Source organism: Phasianus colchicus, chromosome 21 (genome assembly GCF_987193195.1).
Source record: "Phasianus colchicus chromosome 21, bPhaCol1.hap1.1, whole genome shotgun sequence".
Taxonomy (NCBI): Eukaryota; Metazoa; Chordata; class Aves; order Galliformes; family Phasianidae; genus Phasianus; species Phasianus colchicus.
Window position 1 is genome coordinate 396596 of NC_143456.1, and position 11004 is coordinate 407599.

Here is an 11004-nt window from a genome sequence, read left to right on the forward strand (position 1 = left end):
CAAGATCACACTTACTCCCATCAAAATGGCCTTTTCTCCCAGATAGACCAGGTTTCTCCCAAATACACGACTTTTTCTCCCACAAAGACCCGTTTTCTCCCAAAGATGGGATATAATCCCCCAGAAATTCCTGCTGATTTTTAAGAAACGGCCTTTCTCCCACAATACCTGCTTTCTCACAAACACCTGTCATTTTCCAACCAAGTCTGCTACTATCTCCCCAAAACAGCACTTTGCTGAGAAATACCTGACATTTGCTCACCAAAATACTACTTGACACTCCTCCAGAGGACATTGTCTCCCGTATTTACCATGTTTTCTCCCCAAGAGACCACTTGGAACACCAAAAAGACCACCGTTTCTCTCCAAGACAAGACATTCTTTCCCACCCTTTCCCACTTTTCTCCCTAACCTGTGTCATTTCCTCCCAGAAATACCACCTTTCCCTTGGAAATTTCACCTTCTCTTCCAAAAAGAGGATTTTTTCTCCCAGAAAGACCCCTTCTCTTACAACTGCCTCATGCTTTCTCCCAAAAAGCCTCCATGTCAATACCAAATGGGACACTTGCAACCAAGAAGAGGACACTTTCTCCCTCAAATACCGCTTTTCTCCCCAAGACAGGAGATCTTCTCCCAATTGGATGACATTTTCGGGAAGAAAGGCCTGTTTTCTTCCCTCAAGAGGACATTCTCTTCCCCAAAGAGGACGTTTGCTCCCAGACATACTGCAACTCTTAGAAATACCTCCATTTACTCCCAAATCTACTCCATCACACGCCTCATGGTGACACTTACTCCCAGATTTGGGGCATTTTCTCCCAGAAATACCAGGACTCTTCTGAATACTTCCCATTTCCTGCCTTCTATACAACATTAAACTCCGCAAGAGGACAGTTTCTTCCTGAACTGTGGCATTGTATCCCACATACAACATTTTTATCCCCAACAGAGCTCATTTTCTCCCACAAATACCACTACTCCAAGAAATAGCTGCCATTCTCTACCAAAAATGCTGCGTTTCGCTCCTCAAGATCACACTTACTCCCATCAAGATGGCATTTGGTCACAGAAATACCAGATTCTGCCCCCCAAATAGGACATTTTCTCCTAAAACAAGACATTTTCTCCCAGAAATACCACTTCTCTGAGAAATACCTCCCATTTCATCCCAAGAATTCTACTTGACGCTCCTCAAGATCACACTTACTCCCATCAAAATGGCCTTTTCTCCCAGATAGACCAGGTTTCTCCCAAATACACGACTTTTTCTCCCACAAAGACCCGTTTTCTCCCAAAGATGGGATATAATCCCCCAGAAATTCCTGCTGATTTTTAAGAAACGGCCTTTCTCCCACAATACCTGCTTTCTCACAAACACCTGTCATTTTCCAACCAAGTCTGCTACTATCTCCCCAAAACAGCACTTTGCTGAGAAATACCTGACATTTGCTCACCAAAATACTACTTGACACTCCTCCAGAGGACATTGTCTCCCGTATTTACCATGTTTTCTCCCCAAGAGACCGCTTGGAACACCAAAAAGACCACCGTTTCTCTCCAAGACAAGACATTCTTTCCCACCCTTTCCCACTTTTCTCCCTAACCTGTGTCATTTCCTCCCAGAAATACCACTTTTCCCTTGGAAATTTCACCCTCTCTTCCAAAAAGAGGATTTTTTCTCCCAGAAATACCCCTTCTCTTACAACTGCCTCATGCTTTCTCCCAAAAAGCCTCCATGTCAATACCAAATGGGACACTTGCAACCAAGAAGAGGACACTTTCTCCCAGGAATACCACTTTTCTCCCCAAGAGAGGAGATCTTCTCCCAATTGGATGACATTTTCGGGAAGAAAGGCCTGTTTTCTTCCCTCAAGAGGACATTCTCTTCCCCAAAGAGGACGTTTGCTCCCAGACATACTGCAACTCTTAGAAATACCTCCATTTCCTCCCAAATCTACTCCATCACACGCCTCATGGTGACACTTACTCCCAGATTTGGGGCATTTTCTCCCAGAAATACCAGGACTCTTCTGAATACTTCCCATTTCCTGCCTTCTATCCAACATTAAACTCCGCAAGAGGACAGTTTCTTCCTGAACTGTGGCATTGTATCCCACATACAACATTTTTATCCCCAACAGAGCTCATTTTCTCCCACAAATACCACTACTCCAAGAAATAGCTGCCATTCTCTACCAAAAATGCTGCGTTTCGCTCCTCAAGATCACACTTACTCCCATCAAGATGGCATTTGGTCACAGAAATACCAGATTCTGCCCCCCAAATAGGACATTTTCTCCTAAAACAAGACATTTTCTCCCAGAAATACCACTTCTCTTAGAAATACCTCCCATTTCATCCCAAGAATTCTACTTGACGCTCCTCAAGATCACACTTACTCCCATCAAAATGGCCTTTTCTCCCAGATAGACCAGGTTTCTCCCAAATACACGACTTTTTCTCCCACAAAGACCCGTTTTCTCCCAAAGATGGGATATAATCCCCCAGAAATTCCTGCTGATTTTTAAGAAACGGCCTTTCTCCCACAATACCTGCTTTCTCACAAACACCTGTCATTTTCCAACCAAGTCTGCTACTATCTCCCCAAAACAGCACTTTGCTGAGAAATACCTGACATTTGCTCACCAAAATACTACTTGACACTCCTCCAGAGGACATTGTCTCCCGTATTTACCGTGTTTTCTCCCCAAGAGACCGCTTGGAACACCAAAAAGACCACCGTTTCTCTCCAAGACAAGACATTCTTTCCCACCCTTTCCCACTTTTCTCCCTAACCTGTGTCATTTCCTCCCAGAAATACCACTTTTCCCTTGGAAATTTCACCTTCTCTTCCAAAAAGAGGATTTTTTCTCCCAGAAAGACCCCTTCTCTTACAACTGCCTCATGCTTTCTCCCAAAAAGCCTCCATGTCAATACCAAATGGGACACTTGCAACCAAGAAGAGGACACTTTCTCCCTCAAATACCGCTTTTCTCCCCAAGACAGGAGATCTTCTCCCAATTGGATGACATTTTCGGGAAGAAAGGCCTGTTTTCTTCCCTCAAGAGGACATTCTCTTCCCCAAAGAGGACGTTTGCTCCCAGACATACTGCAACTCTTAGAAATACCTCCATTTCCTCCCAAATCTACTCCATCACACGCCTCATGGTGACACTTACTCCCAGATTTGGGGCATTTTCTCCCAGAAATACCAGGACTCTTCTGAATACTTCCCATTTCCTGCCTTCTATCCAACATTAAACTCCGCAAGAGGACAGTTTCTTCCTGAACTGTGGCATTGTATCCCACATACAACATTTTTATCCCCAACAGAGCTCATTTTCTCCCACAAATACCACTACTCCAAGAAATAGCTGCCATTCTCTACCAAAAATGCTGCGTTTCGCTCCTCAAGATCACACTTACTCCCATCAAGATGGCATTTGGTCACAGAAATACCAGATTCTGCCCCCCAAATAGGACATTTTCTCCTAAAACAAGACATTTTCTCCCAGAAATACCACTTCTCTGAGAAATACCTCCCATTTCATCCCAAGAATTCTACTTGACGCTCCTCAAGATCACACTTACTCCCATCAAAATGGCCTTTTCTCCCAGATAGACCAGGTTTCTCCCAAATACACGACTTTTTCTCCCACAAAGACCCGTTTTCTCCCAAAGATGGGATATAATCCCCCAGAAATTCCTGCTGATTTTTAAGAAACGGCCTTTCTCCCACAATACCTGCTTTCTCACAAACACCTGTCATTTTCCAACCAAGTCTGCTACTATCTCCCCAAAACAGCACTTTGCTGAGAAATACCTGACATTTGCTCACCAAAATACTACTTGACACTCCTCCAGAGGACATTGTGTCCCGTATTTACCATGTTTTCTCCCCAAGAGACCGCTTGGAACACCAAAAAGACCACCGTTTCTCTCCAAGACAAGACATTCTTTCCCACCCTTTCCCACTTTTCTCCCTAACCTGTGTCATTTCCTCCCAGAAATACCACCTTTCCCTTGGAAATTTCACCTTCTCTTCCAAAAAGAGGATTTTTTCTCCCAGAAAGACCCCTTCTCTTACAACTGCCTCATGCTTTCTCCCAAAAAGCCTCCATGTCAATACCAAATGGGACACTTGCAACCAAGAAGAGGACACTTTCTCCCTCAAATACCGCTTTTCTCCCCAAGACAGGAGATCTTCTCCCAATTGGATGACATTTTCGGGAAGAAAGGCCTGTTTTCTTCCCTCAAGAGGACATTCTCTTCCCCAAAGAGGACGTTTGCTCCCAGACATACTGCAACTCTTAGAAATACCTCCATTTACTCCCAAATCTACTCCATCACACGCCTCATGGTGACACTTACTCCCAGATTTGGGGCATTTTCTCCCAGAAATACCAGGACTCTTCTGAATACTTCCCATTTCCTGCCTTCTATACAACATTAAACTCCGCAAGAGGACAGTTTCTTCCTGAACTGTGGCATTGTATCCCACATACAACATTTTTATCCCCAACAGAGCTCATTTTCTCCCACAAATACCACTACTCCAAGAAATAGCTGCCATTCTCTACCAAAAATGCTGCGTTTCGCTCCTCAAGATCACACTTACTCCCATCAAGATGGCATTTGGTCACAGAAATACCAGATTCTGCCCCCCAAATAGGACATTTTCTCCTAAAACAAGACATTTTCTCCCAGAAATACCACTTCTCTGAGAAATACCTCCCATTTCATCCCAAGAATTCTACTTGACGCTCCTCAAGATCACACTTACTCCCATCAAAATGGCCTTTTCTCCCAGATAGACCAGGTTTCTCCCAAATACACGACTTTTTCTCCCACAAAGACCCGTTTTCTCCCAAAGATGGGATATAATCCCCCAGAAATTCCTGCTGATTTTTAAGAAACGGCCTTTCTCCCACAATACCTGCTTTCTCACAAACACCTGTCATTTTCCAACCAAGTCTGCTACTATCTCCCCAAAACAGCACTTTGCTGAGAAATACCTGACATTTGCTCACCAAAATACTACTTGACACTCCTCCAGAGGACATTGTCTCCCGTATTTACCATGTTTTCTCCCCAAGAGACCACTTGGAACACCAAAAAGACCACCGTTTCTCTCCAAGACAAGACATTCTTTCCCACCCTTTCCCACTTTTCTCCCTAACCTGTGTCATTTCCTCCCAGAAATACCACCTTTCCCTTGGAAATTTCACCTTCTCTTCCAAAAAGAGGATTTTTTCTCCCAGAAAGACCCCTTCTCTTACAACTGCCTCATGCTTTCTCCCAAAAAGCCTCCATGTCAATACCAAATGGGACACTTGCAACCAAGAAGAGGACACTTTCTCCCTCAAATACCGCTTTTCTCCCCAAGACAGGAGATCTTCTCCCAATTGGATGACATTTTCGGGAAGAAAGGCCTGTTTTCTTCCCTCAAGAGGACATTCTCTTCCCCAAAGAGGACGTTTGCTCCCAGACATACTGCAACTCTTAGAAATACCTCCATTTACTCCCAAATCTACTCCATCACACGCCTCATGGTGACACTTACTCCCAGATTTGGGGCATTTTCTCCCAGAAATACCAGGACTCTTCTGAATACTTCCCATTTCCTGCCTTCTATACAACATTAAACTCCGCAAGAGGACAGTTTCTTCCTGAACTGTGGCATTGTATCCCACATACAACATTTTTATCCCCAACAGAGCTCATTTTCTCCCACAAATACCACTACTCCAAGAAATAGCTGCCATTCTCTACCAAAAATGCTGCGTTTCGCTCCTCAAGATCACACTTACTCCCATCAAGATGGCATTTGGTCACAGAAATACCAGATTCTGCCCCCCAAATAGGACATTTTCTCCTAAAACAAGACATTTTCTCCCAGAAATACCACTTCTCTTAGAAATACCTCCCATTTCATCCCAAGAATTCTACTTGACGCTCCTCAAGATCACACTTACTCCCATCAAAATGGCCTTTTCTCCCAGATAGACCAGGTTTCTCCCAAATACACGACTTTTTCTCCCACAAAGACCCGTTTTCTCCCAAAGATGGGATATAATCCCCCAGAAATTCCTGCTGATTTTTAAGAAACGGCCTTTCTCCCACAATACCTGCTTTCTCACAAACACCTGTCATTTTCCAACCAAGTCTGCTACTATCTCCCCAAAACAGCACTTTGCTGAGAAATACCTGACATTTGCTCACCAAAATACTACTTGACACTCCTCCAGAGGACATTGTCTCCCGTATTTACCATGTTTTCTCCCCAAGAGACCGCTTGGAACACCAAAAAGACCACCGTTTCTCTCCAAGACAAGACATTCTTTCCCACCCTTTCCCACTTTTCTCCCTAACCTGTGTCATTTCCTCCCAGAAATACCACTTTTCCCTTGGAAATTTCACCCTCTCTTCCAAAAAGAGGATTTTTTCTCCCAGAAATACCCCTTCTCTTACAACTGCCTCATGCTTTCTCCCAAAAAGCCTCCATGTCAATACCAAATGGGACACTTGCAACCAAGAAGAGGACACTTTCTCCCAGGAATACCACTTTTCTCCCCAAGAGAGGAGATCTTCTCCCAATTGGATGACATTTTCGGGAAGAAAGGCCTGTTTTCTTCCCTCAAGAGGACATTCTCTTCCCCAAAGAGGACGTTTGCTCCCAGACATACTGCAACTCTTAGAAATACCTCCATTTCCTCCCAAATCTACTCCATCACACGCCTCATGGTGACACTTACTCCCAGATTTGGGGCATTTTCTCCCAGAAATACCAGGACTCTTCTGAATACTTCCCATTTCCTGCCTTCTATCCAACATTAAACTCCGCAAGAGGACAGTTTCTTCCTGAACTGTGGCATTGTATCCCACATACAACATTTTTATCCCCAACAGAGCTCATTTTCTCCCACAAATACCACTACTCCAAGAAATAGCTGCCATTCTCTACCAAAAATGCTGCGTTTCGCTCCTCAAGATCACACTTACTCCCATCAAGATGGCATTTGGTCACAGAAATACCAGATTCTGCCCCCCAAATAGGACATTTTCTCCTAAAACAAGACATTTTCTCCCAGAAATACCACTTCTCTTAGAAATACCTCCCATTTCATCCCAAGAATTCTACTTGACGCTCCTCAAGATCACACTTACTCCCATCAAAATGGCCTTTTCTCCCAGATAGACCAGGTTTCTCCCAAATACACGACTTTTTCTCCCACAAAGACCCGTTTTCTCCCAAAGATGGGATATAATCCCCCAGAAATTCCTGCTGATTTTTAAGAAACGGCCTTTCTCCCACAATACCTGCTTTCTCACAAACACCTGTCATTTTCCAACCAAGTCTGCTACTATCTCCCCAAAACAGCACTTTGCTGAGAAATACCTGACATTTGCTCACCAAAATACTACTTGACACTCCTCCAGAGGACATTGTCTCCCGTATTTACCGTGTTTTCTCCCCAAGAGACCGCTTGGAACACCAAAAAGACCACCGTTTCTCTCCAAGACAAGACATTCTTTCCCACCCTTTCCCACTTTTCTCCCTAACCTGTGTCATTTCCTCCCAGAAATACCACCTTTCCCTTGGAAATTTCACCTTCTCTTCCAAAAAGAGGATTTTTTCTCCCAGAAAGACCCCTTCTCTTACAACTGCCTCATGCTTTCTCCCAAAAAGCCTCCATGTCAATACCAAATGGGACACTTGCAACCAAGAAGAGGACACTTTCTCCCAGGAATACCACTTTTCTCCCCAAGACAGGTGATCTTCTCCCAATTGGATGACATTTTCGGGAAGAAAGGCCTGTTTTCTTCCCTCAAGAGGACATTCTCTTCCCCAAAGAGGACGTTTGCTCCCAGACATACTGCAACTCTTAGAAATACCTCCATTTCCTCCCAAATCTACTCCATCACACGCCTCATGGTGACACTTACTCCCAGATTTGGGGCATTTTCTCCCAGAAATACCAGGACTCTTCTGAATACTTCCCATTTCCTGCCTTCTATCCAACATTAAACTCCGCAAGAGGACAGTTTCTTCCTGAACTGTGGCATTTTATCCCACATACAACATTTTTATCCCCAACAGAGCTCATTTTCTCCCACAAATACCACTACTCCAAGAAATAGCTGCCATTCTCTACCAAAAATGCTGCGTTTCGCTCCTCAAGATCACACTTACTCCCATCAAGATGGCATTTGGTCACAGAAATACCAGATTCTGCCCCCCAAATAGGACATTTTCTCCTAAAACAAGACATTTTCTCCCAGAAATACCACTTCTCTTAGAAATACCTCCCATTTCATCCCAAGAATTCTACTTGACGCTCCTCAAGATCACACTTACTCCCATCAAAATGGCCTTTTCTCCCAGATAGACCAGGTTTCTCCCAAATACACGACTTTTTCTCCCACAAAGACCCGTTTTCTCCCAAAGATGGGATATAATCCCCCAGAAATTCCTGCTGATTTTTAAGAAACGGCCTTTCTCCCACAATACCTGCTTTCTCACAAACACCTGTCATTTTCCAACCAAGTCTGCTACTATCTCCCCAAAACAGCACTTTGCTGAGAAATACCTGACATTTGCTCACCAAAATACTACTTGACACTCCTCCAGAGGACATTGTCTCCCGTATTTACCATGTTTTCTCCCCAAGAGACCGCTTGGAACACCAAAAAGACCACCGTTTTTCTCCAAGACAAGACATTCTTTCCCACCCTTTCCCACTTTTCTCCCTAACCTGTGTCATTTCCTCCCAGAAATACCACCTTTCCCTTGGAAATTTCACCTTCTCTTCCAAAAAGAGGATTTTTTCTCCCAGAAAGACCCCTTCTCTTACAACTGCCTCATGCTTTCTCCCAAAAAGCCTCCATGTCAATACCAAATGGGACACTTGCAACCAAGAAGAGGACACTTTCTCCCAGGAATACCACTTTTCTCCCCAAGACAGGTGATCTTCTCCCAATTGGATGACATTTTCGGGAAGAAAGGCCTGTTTTCTTCCCTCAAGAGGACATTCTCTTCCCCAAAGAGGACGTTTGCTCCCAGACATACTGCAACTCTTAGAAATACCTCCATTTACTCCCAAATCTACTCCATCACACGCCTCATGGTGACACTTACTCCCAGATTTGGGGCATTTTCTCCCAGAAATACCAGGACTCTTCTGAATACTTCCCATTTCCTGCCTTCTATACAACATTAAACTCCGCAAGAGGACAGTTTCTTCCTGAACTGTGGCATTTTATCCCACATACAACATTTTTATCCCCAACAGAGCTCATTTTCTCCCACAAATACCACTACTCCAAGAAATAGCTGCCATTCTCTACCAAAAATGCTGCGTTTCGCTCCTCAAGATCACACTTACTCCCATCAAGATGGCATTTGGTCACAGAAATACCAGATTCTGCCCCCCAAATAGGACATTTTCTCCTAAAACAAGACATTTTCTCCCAGAAATACCACTTCTCTTAGAAATACCTCCCATTTCATCCCAAGAATTCTACTTGACGCTCCTCAAGATCACACTTACTCCCATCAAAATGGCCTTTTCTCCCAGATAGACCAGGTTTCTCCCAAATACACGACTTTTTCTCCCACAAAGACCCGTTTTCTCCCAAAGATGGGATATAATCCCCCAGAAATTCCTGCTGATTTTTAAGAAACGGCCTTTCTCCCACAATACCTGCTTTCTCACAAACACCTGTCATTTTCCAACCAAGTCTGCTACTATCTCCCCAAAACAGCACTTTGCTGAGAAATACCTGACATTTGCTCACCAAAATACTACTTGACACTCCTCCAGAGGACATTGTCTCCCGTATTTACCGTGTTTTCTCCCCAAGAGACCGCTTGGAACACCAAAAAGACCACCGTTTCTCTCCAAGACAAGACATTCTTTCCCACCCTTTCCCACTTTTCTCCCTAACCTGTGTCATTTCCTCCCAGAAATACCACCTTTCCCTTGGAAATTTCACCTTCTCTTCCAAAAAGAGGATTTTTTCTCCCAGAAAGACCCCTTCTCTTACAACTGCCTCATGCTTTCTCCCAAAAAGCCTCCATGTCAATACCAAATGGGACACTTGCAACCAAGAAGAGGACACTTTCTCCCAGGAATACCACTTTTCTCCCCAAGACAGGTGATCTTCTCCCAATTGGATGACATTTTCGGGAAGAAAGGCCTGTTTTCTTCCCTCAAGAGGACATTCTCTTCCCCAAAGAGGACGTTTGCTCCCAGACATACTGCAACTCTTAGAAATACCTCCATTTCCTCCCAAATCTACTCCATCACACGCCTCATGGTGACACTTACTCCCAGATTTGGGGCATTTTCTCCCAGAAATACCAGGACTCTTCTGAATACTTCCCATTTCCTGCCTTCTATCCAACATTAAACTCCGCAAGAGGACAGTTTCTTCCTGAACTGTGGCATTTTATCCCACATACAACATTTTTATCCCCAACAGAGCTCATTTTCTCCCACAAATACCACTACTCCAAGAAATAGCTGCCATTCTCTACCAAAAATGCTGCGTTTCGCTCCTCAAGATCACACTTACTCCCATCAAGATGGCATTTGGTCACAGAAATACCAGATTCTGCCCCCCAAATAGGACATTTTCTCCTAAAACAAGACATTTTCTCCCAGAAATACCACTTCTCTTAGAAATACCTCCCATTTCATCCCAAGAATTCTACTTGACGCTCCTCAAGATCACACTTACTCCCATCAAAATGGCCTTTTCTCCCAGATAGACCAGGTTTCTCCCAAATACACGACTTTTTCTCCCACAAAGACCCGTTTTCTCCCAAAGATGGGATATAATCCCCCAGAAATTCCTGCTGATTTTTAAGAAACGGCCTTTCTCCCACAATACCTGCTTTCTCACAAACACCTGTCATTTTCCAACCAAGTCTGCTACTATCTCCCCAAAACAGCACTTTGCTGAGAAATACCTGACATTTGCTCACCAAAATACTACTTG